This window comes from Aptenodytes patagonicus, chromosome 5 (assembly GCF_965638725.1).
Source record: "Aptenodytes patagonicus chromosome 5, bAptPat1.pri.cur, whole genome shotgun sequence".
NCBI lineage: Eukaryota > Metazoa > Chordata > Aves > Sphenisciformes > Spheniscidae > Aptenodytes > Aptenodytes patagonicus.
In genome coordinates this window covers 46731147-46743099 of record NC_134953.1, presented here as the reverse complement: position 1 = coordinate 46743099, position 11953 = coordinate 46731147, and the positions used below count along the sequence as shown (strand labels likewise).

Genomic DNA, 11953 nt, shown 5'->3' with positions numbered 1-11953 from the left:
CTGGAACAGGGTGAGGCTCCAGAACACCTGCAATACATTGATGACATCATCGTGTGGGGCAACACAGCAGGAGAAGCTTTTGAAAAAGGGAAGGAAATAGTCCAAATCCTGCAGAAGGCTGGTTTTGCCATAAAACAAAGTCAAGGGACCTGCACAGGAGATCCAGTTTTTAGGAATAAAATGGCAAGATGGACGTCGTCAGATCCCAATGGATGTGATCAACAAAATAACAGCCATGTCTCCCCAACCAGCAAAAAGGAAACACAAGCTTTCTTAGGCATTGTGGGTTTTGGAGAATGCATATTCCAAATTACAGTCTGATTGTAAACCCTCTCTATCAAGTGACCCGAAAGAAGAACGATTTCAAATGGGGCCCTGAGCAACGACAAGCTTTTGAACAAATTAAAGAGGAGATAGTTCATGCAGTAGCCCTGGGGCCAGTCCGGGCAGGACAAGATGTAAAAAAGGACTGTTGTGGTTTAACCTCAGTTGGCAACTGAGCACCACACAGCCGCTCGCTCACTCTCCCCCCAACCCCCTCAATGGGATGGGGGAGAGAATCGGAAGAGTAGAAGTGAGAAAAACTCGTGGGTTGAGATAAAAACAGTTTAATAATTGAAATAAAATAATAACAATAATAATAATGTAATAATAATAATACACAAAGCAAGTGATGCACAATGCAATTGCTCACCACCCACGGACCAATGCACAGCCAGTCCCCAAGCAGCTGCCCCCCCGGCCAGCTTTCCCCAGTTTATGTACTGAGCATGATGTCACATGGTATGGAATATGCCTTTGGCCAGTTGGGGTCAGCTGTCCTGGCTGTGCCCCCTCCCAGCTTCTTGTGCACCTCCAGCCTTCTCAGTTGGTAGAGCATGGGAAGCTGAAAAGTCCTTGACTAGTGTAAGCATTACCTAGCAACAACTAAAACATCGGTGCGTTATCAACTTTGTTCTCATCCTAAATCCAAAACACAGCACTGTACCAGCTGCTAGGAAGGAAATTAACTCTATCCCAGCCGAAACCAGGACATATGTATTTGTAAAATTTTATTGCATAGTTCAGACTCATTAAAGCATCTTTTGGAGGTGTCACTTTAAAGGGAGCAGGAGGGATGGAGAACAGAAAGGCCTCCCTCCTCAAAGCTCTCTCTGACCCAAAGTCCTATTATTCATGTTAAATCCTAACTCTCTAACATTTATCTTGCAAAATGTCTCATATTTTTCTAAAATGGTTAGACTGACTAAAGAAATAGAGATCTGTTTTATATGATGATACCTTGTGAAGACAGGTGATAGACTTTCTCTTTAGAAGCACTTGAGAGAGAAAAGTAATCAATGGAGAAAGTTATAGGAAAATGTTAGCATAAGAATGAGTAGTTTCAAATAGTCTGCTCATAAATTCAGGCTGGACTTCAGAAGTTTGCTCACAGACAGAGGAGATTAGGTTCTGGAATGACTTTCCAATAATAATGGAAAAAGCAATCAAGCAAGTTGTAAAAGACAAAATAACTTTTCTGCAGGTAACTATGCTATATAACTTATAATTCATTCATTGCATGGGAAATTCCTCACAGGCCTGTGTTTCTGTCCTAATGGAAATTCCCAAATGGACAGGACTGGGGCTCTGTTGGCAGTATGGCATCCTCCAAAGACTCTTTTATTAGGAATTTTCAGAAGGGAGGGAAATAACCTTCTCCCAAGCATTTAGGAATCTTTGTGGGTAAACAGTGGGTTGGGGTGACCCTGGCTGGCTGCCAGATGCCCACCCAGCTGCTCTCTCACTCCCCACTCCTCAACAGATCATGGGGAGAAAATTAGATTAAAAAAAAAAATAAAGACACTTACCAGTTACTGTCACAGGCAAAACAGACTCGACTTGGCAAAAATTAATTTTATATGTTGCCAATTAAAAATAGAGATTAGATGAAATGGTGTGAAAACTCACGATACTTTACCACTTCTCTTCTACCCACTTGCCATGACTTACAAATAAAATAACATAAAAAAGGAGCAGCCCTGTACGTCTAAACTGGGTTAGTGCTTGCTGCTCCATTTCAAATCAACTCCATCTCCTGCCAAGCCAAGGAGGCTGTCACCAGCAGGGCATTACACTGTCGGTCAATCTCTGATCTCTCTGATGGTGGTGAGGTGCCAGTGTTGGTCTGCAGGATGCTCTTGAATCACCTGGTTTCAGGAACAATCTCCTGCCCTATTCCCCAATGCCGCAGCTTCGCTCTGTGGCATCGTTCGTGTGCGGGTGGAGAAGACCAGAGGTCATTTGTTGATTCGTCTGCCATTGAGCCTTGAAGTGTGGAAAAATCCTTTATCTTTAAGCCTTTCTAACATTCTTCACAGTCAGTATCACAAAAGGCCTCTGAGAGATGCAGGCAACAGCATTCCCATTTTACACATAGAAATAAACCTTGCTAGCTTGGTTGGAACTAATTTTCTGCTTAATGGCTCCCTGATTTTCTTTTTTCTTAGAAGTTGTGTTATTCCTGCAGATAATAGTACTTTGTGTTGTTGTTAGGCTTGTTTGGGTTATTTTTCCTTAGTATCTCTTTTGATTTAACTGTAGGCAGCTAGGGAGAACAATAGAGAGGAGATAAATGAAAGTGTACAGAAAATATTCATTAAAAATATAGGTCTTTGCCTTACTTGCCACAGAAGAGCAAGATGTAAGATTGCTTTTCTTTAGATTCTTTTTTCACAGCCTATTAACATCCCCTTATCTTTTTTTAAACTTTATATTTCTTTCCAAAAAGTCAGCAATGTTCCTAATGAGTGAAAATATTCTTCTTTAAAGGTCACACCACTCTTAGATTGACTTGACAGTTGATTGCACTTGAGCTAGTAGCTTTAATTCATGTTAATTCCATTTGTTTTTAATTAAGCAATGTCTTTTAAGCAAAGATAGTCCATCACTACTGTCAACTGGTAAGTTTTGCTCTTTAATATTGAGTCTTATATTTTAGTTTAACTGAGATAAAGCTTTGATGGTAATTTACTCAGACTATAGATTTTTAAACAGGAATGCAAATTGTCTCGCAATTTGCAATGGTCCATTTTAACCTAATAGCTTTCGAAGTGAATTGTAATAGAAACAACTCACCTAGCCATATACCTAGTTGTGTATTAATATATATTGCCTCAGTATCAAGGGTGAACCAGGTAGTATTTATGTTTATTAATACTAATCCTTTCCAATAATGTCAGCCTTCAGAACTGGTGGGCTGCTTCTTTCTTTCTTCCCATCAGAAAGGTCCTTTGCTAACTGTATTCACAAAATATGCATTTGGTTTGGCTAATCAAATACAAATTTTGATTATTGGAATATTGGAATACCCAAATTTTGATATGAGGGTTATAGTGCTTAAAAACCAGAAAAGAAACAAAAAAACCCAACAAAAGCCCCACATCTTTTTGCGTAAGCTCTGGGACTGCATTTTTCATCAGCTTACTTAATTTTTCTTGTTTTCTAAAATGCATCAAAGAAGAGAGCATGGAGAAAGTTGTCTGAGATCAATAGCAGCATCTGTCTGAATAGCAGCGGAGCAAATTTGGATGATCTTGTGCCAGGACCTGTTTATGATAAAAGCATTGGTATCTTTTCTATTAAAGACATCAAGTTTTCTGACTGACGTGTTTTGTATGATGTGTATCGATGAGTTGGAATCGTTCACCTAATAGTGCCAGGTATGTGGCATTTCTTTCCTATCTTACATACGACTTGAGTGCTGCTTTTGCAGTACCAACATTGTTTGTCTCTTATCTCTGTTAATCATATAATGCTGATTACTTGCATAGAGTACAATTTTTGTGCAAAAAAAACAACCAGGAAAATGTAATCCTGTCTATAAAATTTGCAAGTGAAAGGACAATAAGGGTCTTAAAGAGTATTAAAACATTTCAGATGATATTTGGCAGTGCAAGGCATATGAATTCTTAAATCTTTCTGAATTAGTAGTGATTAGTAAATATTATACATGCATAGATTTTGCTTTTTTTTTTTTATGCCTTCTCTGTCTTCTCACAGCAGAAGTGGAAATAGTGGCAGTTGTGACTAGAATGCTAATAACTGAACTAGGCATTTTTAGTCAATGGGATTCATTAGCTGTTTTTGCTTGAGTTGTATATCATTCGTATTTTATGTATACTTACACAATTCATTTACTTTGCTTTTAACTACACAGAACAGAATTTCTTACGTATTTCTTTTTTACCCTTTTGCTTGTTATTTCTTGGCAATTAAACAACATTTGCCTGTGCAGCAAAATCCTTTTCTTTTAAGCAGGAGATTCTGCTCAAAACACCTAACTTTTTGTTATTTCATGTATTCAGTCCTTCTTCCCCCTTTGCTGTACTTCTTGATAATTGATTCTTAGCTTCTCCTACTGCTTCTAAATAGAAGCTGTCTCTTTTGGAAAAAGTAATGAAAAGGAAATCAACAACCGTAATCACACTGAATTATAGCAAAGCTCTGGCTTTCAGCTAGCAATTGCTATAGAAATTGGGCCCAATTCATTATATACTGTATGCACATGTAATTGAAATTTCTTTCTTTTTTTTGTAAACATGTTCCCAAAATACTGTGTATCTCTTGTCCTTAACTAAGCGGAAAGCTCAACCTGAAACTCAAGTAATTACCAGAATTTCTGCTGGGCTGCAGAAGATTGCAGAAGAACTAGATGAAAACACTAATAAATGCAATAGGCACATGCATCTTGCTGCTCTTCCTCATATTTTCACTACTAACAAGAAGCAGGCATAGGGAACAATACCTTGGACTTGTCAGAGCTGTTAGGAAAAAAAAATACCCAAAAATACAGTGGTTATACTTTTTACTGTGAGGCCAAAACCGTTTTCTCATTTTGATTTGGCCAGTTGCTTGATGCTTTCTTTCTTGCAGGCTCTCTTTTGCAGGAGAAATTAATAGCCAAGTCCTGCCAGTTTACATGGGAAGCCCCATTGCCCTTAACTTTACGAAAAACAGATAGGGAGTGTTTTCTTCACTTAAAATCCTAGGTCTTTTTTTTTTTTTCCTTTGTTTTCCAGTTAGCACTCTGCTCAAAAAGGGGCGTCTCTTACTGTCTCTCACAGCCACATTTGCAGTGCTGTTACTGCTGCTTTCTGTCTGCTGCTTTGTGCCTGCGTTTGTACATGTTATGGAAAAAGTGCTGGAAGCTACTTCTAGCATTTTTATTGTGCCCCTGTTTTTCTTCTCTGCACACCTCTGCTTCTGGTTGACCTTGTCCATGTGTAGGTTTTGCATTACTAGAGCAGGTTTTTGTAGCCAGCTGCCCTCGATTCCTTTTGCAGATTGTGAGTTGAAGAAGAGGAGATTTTTGGTTTCAGCAAGGCTTTACACAAATTTCATCCCCTTAATAGTGCCTGCCCCTATTAATCATGTCTGTGGTATCTGAAATGGCAGCATGCTTCTCATGTGTGCGATCACACAAAAGGAGAAGCAATAAAATCACCGCTCGATCAGGCTTAGCAGGTTACATACTTCATGCTGGGTTTTCTGTCAAGACATTTTTGCTCCAGTGAACCCAGTTGCATTTTGCTGTCTTTCAAATCTGTTTTGGGGATTTTTATTTTTTTTTTCCTTTCCTTGTCTGGTTTCTTTCCTGCTACCTGCCAGATCTATGCTGAGGGCTGTCTGAAAAGAAACAGTTACTCCGGGCAAGCCTGCTTGCAGGGATACCTTCATTATCCCGGTGGAGGTTGTTTTGCGAACAACTGTTCCCTGCTGGAGCTTCTGCACTTGCAATCTTTGTCCCAAGGGGAGTCACAGTGACATTTTGCTTACCTCCTGGAGGGCAGTTGTGGTTAAATTTAAAGTAGCTTTGGAGCCTACTGTATTGCAAATACCACTTTACAGGATGAGGGCAGTGCAAGATCTTTGCCCAGGCCTATGCTGTTTAAACCAGTTTTTAGGTTCACACGCATGCAGGTTTTGGTGGTTAAAACTCCTAAAACTTCCATATTTTGCACCTGCCTTCCAGCCCATCTCCTCTCAGAAGAGAAGCAATGATCTGTTACAGGCTTTGCCTTCTCCTCAGCATTTACCACCTGGAGTTGCTAGGGCAAAAAGAGTAAATACATAAAAAGAGTAAATATGTAACATTGTTTAAGGAGCTGCATCTAGAGCATCTGAGGACTTCCTATATAAAATAAGATTTCTAGCAGGCTATCTGAAATCTCGGTCTCTTCTTGTTTCTCTGGATATATTATCCCCTCTGAACTGCATAGCAATTTTATTTATGAGGACTTCCTCTTAAAATCTGTATAGCAACAGGCTAGTTGGCTATTGTTATTATAGTCTAAATCATAAAGACAGTGCAAGTTCACAGGAGATACTATTCTTTCTCACAGACTGTATGCCACATTAAAGCAGTGACCTTCCACATCAGAAGTGTTTAAATTAAAAGCAGAGGTGGTGCCCACTTCAGAGCCATCACTAGAATGAGCTGAAAGGCACAGTGCTATGATTTTTGGGGAACAAGATAGCGCTGAAAGCCCTACTACTTTCATTGGGGTCGGGATTTCACTTCGTGAATTTCAGAATAATTTACTCTGCTAGCACAATGTGTCCATCTGTGAGAGAGAAAGATGAAACTCGGTGTCATGAAGTTTCCTGAGGGTGGTAATCAACAAAATTTGTGTTTGGGAGGGAAAAAGGAGGTTCCTGCTGATAAGAAAGGCTCTGTTTGATTCTAATCTTTTTCACCTGTTGAACAATTATTGATGACTTTCATTAATAGTGCATTGTTGTCATGCTATGTAAAAGAGAATAATCAGTCCTGCATTAAGGCACATGCAAAAAATGTGTCTTTATTTGCATGGTAATGAAGTACTACCTAAGGTGTTAGCAGTAGAATCAATAGGCTAATGAGATTTTATGCAAACAATCTCAAGTAACAACCTGGTTTCACCCTTAGATAAAAGGATTTGTGTGAAGTAGGAAAATACTTTAATTTTTTTTTTTTAAAAGATGTATCCTTGTATCAGTGCAAATTGAAACATGAAAAAGAACTTTTTTTTTTTTTTAAAGTATTACAGAAAATAATTCCAATCTATCTACATGCAGTAGTAAATAATAACCTAATCAGGCCAATTCTTACAAAAAGGTGTATAATCTTGTATATCAGTTTCATTCTTTTCTTTGGTACTAATATTTAGCTTTGAGGATGAAGTATCTAGAAGTCCACAGCTGAATGCAAACCATCCTCTCTGTAATAAAAAATAAAATAATAAAAAAACATTACCTACAGCTTTTCAGGTAACACTCATGTACTTTGCAGCTGGGGAAGAGACAACTTTGCAGGTGAGGAACTGACCATAACAGTACAATGTTTTGACTGAGATAAACATGCCATAATGTTTTGGAAAAGAGTGTGGATTTACTTTCTTAGCTTTATATTGATGCCCCTTTTTTATTCTATTATACTTAGATTGATTCTTCATATCTTTTAAGTGAAACAGTATTGCAGAACACACATTTTTCAGCTGGACTCTTTGATTGCAAATTACGGTTTGCTGCAGTTGTTGGTAGGGAAAGGGAACTGAGCTCTGTATTTTCCTGGAGAGTGACAGAGAAAGCTGCAGGGAACTACTGTGGCCAAACCCCATTTGGTCTGCTTAGCCCAGCTATGCCTGGGCTAAGGCATGGGAAAACCACCTGATTTTGTATTACCAAGACAGTTAGCTATGTACAGCACTAAGATGTTACATAATAAAAGTACAGAAATATGGGTTCAGCTGCGTGAAGTAGTTTGAAACCTCATAAACTATGGGTTTATCCAACACACACAAAAAATACAGACAATGTAAACTATGCTGGTTTATTAGAAAGGCATGCAAAAAACAGAGATTGAGCAAGGCATGATCAAGAACCTCAGGTGAAAACAAAAAAAATCAGTAAGGATAGAGCTAAATGATTCTCTTTTTCCATTTTCCCAGCTAGCTCAAGCGTGAGAGAAAAACACATTTTTATCCAGAAATCTGCCCTCCCACCAAAAATCTTCATTCTCTTTGTGTAGGAAATAAAACATTTTTATATACTTTCTCAAGCACTCCAGTGCTTCTGCATGGGTTTGTTTTCATCAGCCAGTACCATGGGTGCAACAGGTGTCTGTCTCACAGCCAGAGACAAACTCAGATGGACTGCAATGAAAAGGATGGGGAGAATAGGAAGCCTTCCTACATCCTAGCACTTAAGGATGCATTTTTCCTTTCAGCTACTCGTACTGCGAGAGCAATAGCTCCCACTGTTCATAATGGGATTGAGTATGTGCAGCTCTGAAATGGCAGAGGTGCTGTTAAACCTGTGTTCTGGCATCCTGTAAAAGCAGCACTTGCTATCCCTAAGTATTGCCTTTTTTTCAGGAGTGTTTAAAACTGGATGGAGGTAAAGGGTCATATTATCTTTGGTGAGATTTGGGTTGCACAACAGAAATATGTCTTAATTGCAAATTTGACTCATTCTATGACTTAGAATAAGAAGTACTTGGGTGCTGCTCCCTCTGGTCTCAATATAGGTAATGCTCCATCTGTTTAAGAGACCCTATCCCTTCTCTGAGGCTGATAGTGCCCACAGTGAAGGCTGTTCTCCCTCCATTTCATGCACCTCTTTCAGTAAGGGAGGAGGAGAGAGAAATATTCAAGGCAGTTTAGGGTTAGGAGACTTTTGAGAGTGCTCATCTCTCAAAAGATGAGCATCTCTGATCTCATTGACATTGCTTTACTTAGAGATGCCAGACCTTTCAGGCCAAGTAGCTTCTGTGTTTTTCTCCAGGACTGAATACGTATCTAATCTATGTGCTTTGGTAATGAATAGATACACTGAATGAATTTGCACTAAAATAAAATTATTTCTTGCTAAAAATGCTAACAAATCCTGTTCCTTATAAGAACAAAGCAGAACTTCCACATTTGTCAGTTATGGCTTCCTTTTTTTATTTTTTATTTTTGCTTTCTGATGAAATCAAGTCCCCTGAGAAGTGGGCAAAGCAGCATTTCATGGCAGAGCACTTGTGAAATGTGCCCCATAGTGAGATGTGTCTACTTTGAATTTCTTTGGGATACTGCCAAGATGCTCTTTGAAAGACAGCCCTGCAAATGGAAGGAGAACTCCTTGAGGTGGGTGATGCTTCATTTGACTTGAAAATTGCAAACTGTATTTGGGAAAGGGACTTGAACAACCCTAACAGCTTTTGTCAAACAGGGTTTTTTTTTGGGAGGTGTGTGGGTTTTTTGGTGTGGGGAAGAGGATGAAAAAGCTGAGGCTTTTTGACTTTTAGGAATATAAAGCTGTTATCTCAGTCTGGGTGTTGTCTTACTGATTTCTTTTCACTCCCCTCCCTTCATCCACATCCATTGATGGCAGACCAAGTGAGACCTGTGCACGTGTGAGCACAAAAATGCTGTCCTAATAGCAAGCGCCTAGTTCAAACAGCTTCCCAGCTCTGCCGTCTCTGTTGTCATCATTGTGGACCACATTTTTGAAATAAAAGGTAGAATATATAAGCTTTCTGTTGCTGTCACTGCTGGCCGTTGACAGGGCAATGTTCCTATTATGTGGAGGCAGGGAGTCAGATTTCACATGACGAGCTGCACTTTCTAGGCTAATGGTGGGTTTGTGATGCTTTCTATTTCTGTGTTTTAGCTAAAGACCAGATCAAAGCTAAGTAAAATTGGAGAGTTAAACAGATAGGAGGGAAGAAGAGTTTTGTTTGGCATGTTGTTTTCCATTGGCCTTTTTCACAATTTTGTTTACTAAAAACAATGTAAGTTTTCAATTATGTGTTTATTGGATTTTTATTTGAAAGGACCATTATTAAAAACCTCTGACAAGCTAGATAAGGCTTTCTGTTTGGTTTTAACAGGTCTGCTGAAAACTTATGATATAATCTATAAGTATTTATGAGTTAATTTCTTTCACTTATATAAATTTCTTTTTAATCCTTCTGCGAGGTCCTTCAGTTTCTCCTGCTGTGGAGCCCAAGGGAACCAGAAAATTAAAATCTAAGGCAGCAATCACAGTGAATTATAATTTTACTGGTTCCCATATGAAGAATTAGTTTCTTCCATTTCTTGTTCTTGTTACAACCTTTGTCATGAACATAAATTATCAAATTTTTTCATTGTTTAATATTCCATGTAAATTCTAGAAGAAGGAAGATAGTTTGACCTTTGTGCTGCACTGCTTTCTGGCTTAGATTTCTTTTCCTGTGTCTTTAACAAAGAACAATCAAAACAGCCAACTTCTTGCAGTTCGTAATAGCAGAACCATTGAGACATTAGTTTTTTTTGCGGTCCTTAGGTGTGGAGATACCCCATGCAGAAACCTAGTAGCAAGGGGGTAACCTGCATGTGATTTCCACTTCTTATGACTTGCTCTGATTTCTTATACGGCCTCCAAAATTGAATTGAACTCACCCTGCTGTGGGATGGGGACAGATTAGATGTCTGGTGAACATCCAAAGAACTACATACTCTCTACTATTTTTTCATGAGTTTGGTAAAGAGTATACCAACCTTGGGTTCTTGGGGGTCTTGAACAGGAAATTTTGGTAGTGCAGTTAGGCTTTTCATAGATGTACTGTAAACTCCTTAGGAAATCTGAATTGAGCTTTGAGCTGACAACAAAATCTCCAATCTCAAGCCAACTAACGGTTTTTTAATGGGTCTATCTGGCCTTGGCATATGTTTCTGTGAAACATTGGAATGAGAAAAAAGTTAGTTCTATGTTTTTTAAAACAGTAAGTTTTTTTTTTAAATTGTGCTCCCCCCCCCCAGTAATTTTCAGTGAGGAAGCACTGGTGTGTCATGGTCACAGATCTTACAGTGAGGATGAACTAAGGACCCATAAACTCTGTAATACTCAGTTGTGTTTGACGGTTTCTTCTTGTATTTTATTGTTTCAAGTAAATGTAGTGTATTTTCTTTAGAATTACAAAGAATCATAGAAATTGTTTTTTTGCACATTCTCTTTAGCACCAGCATTATTTTCCTATGTATGTTACATTCCCCTTTCCTGACTCTTTATTATGTTCTCCTTCTTCAGTGTTGTATTATATATCCCTTCTAGAGAAGCAGCAGAAAAACTGCAAATGTGGTTCACCTCAGTGGATGCTTGTTGACATGACTCTGACGGCAGTTTCACAACCTCCCTCTCATGAGTTACATGCAGTAGGAAGGTGATATTAGGGAACAAAGTATTTCAATGACTTTTTCTTCAGCTTATGATGTAGGAGAAGAAAATATATAAACAGCAGACATAGAAAGGGGAAAGCAGTGTGAACAATGGGGAGATTTCATATGCCTAAATGAAGGTATCCAGATAAGGGGTCAAAGTGTTTGGCTAAGTCAAATTGTCCTTGTGTAGTCCCCTGGTTAAATCATTTATGAGGACTAAGGGTAAATCCAGCATATTAGAGGCCACAGTTCAGTAAAAACTGCTCTCTCCTTTGTGGCGCTGGTTCCCTCCTTGCAGCAGTCTTGAACACTTACGACACAAAGGCAACAAACTGCTGTCATCGTCCTTTCTCTGAAGTCGAACCATTTCTGCACTCTCCCCGCAAGCCAGCTCCTCTTCTCACTCGTCTTCTTCAGGTAAGATGAAAGAGAGCAGAAGATGAAATATGGGCTGAAATAAAGGGCAGTTCCTGACTTTCTCATCGTGGGCAAGGGACAAGTAAATAATCCCTGCTACAGACCTATCAGTACTGCCCTATTAAAATCTGATATGTCATTTATAGTTGGGTGTTGGAAATGCTGAGTGCTATGTAACGCTGCATTCAAAGCCAGCTTGCCTACTTCAGGTGCAAATCCTTTGAATAAAAACTTTCATTACTTACTTCTTTTACTGTATTTCCTATTAAGGTGATTATGTTAGGCACTGATGAGAGAATAACCTTCTCAAGCTATCTGTGCAATGACTT

General features: G+C 38.9%; 1 long non-coding RNA gene across 1 annotated transcript; it reads left to right on the top strand.

The window, feature by feature from the left end:
• Positions 1-3516: 3516 nt before the first annotated feature.
• On the top strand, positions 3517-11589 carry LOC143160445 (uncharacterized). The gene is made up of 3 exons (XR_012995381.1): positions 3517-3701; positions 9000-9149; positions 11506-11589. It is a non-coding gene; the product is annotated as an uncharacterized LOC143160445 (long non-coding RNA).
• Positions 11590-11953: the final 364 nt, after the last annotated feature.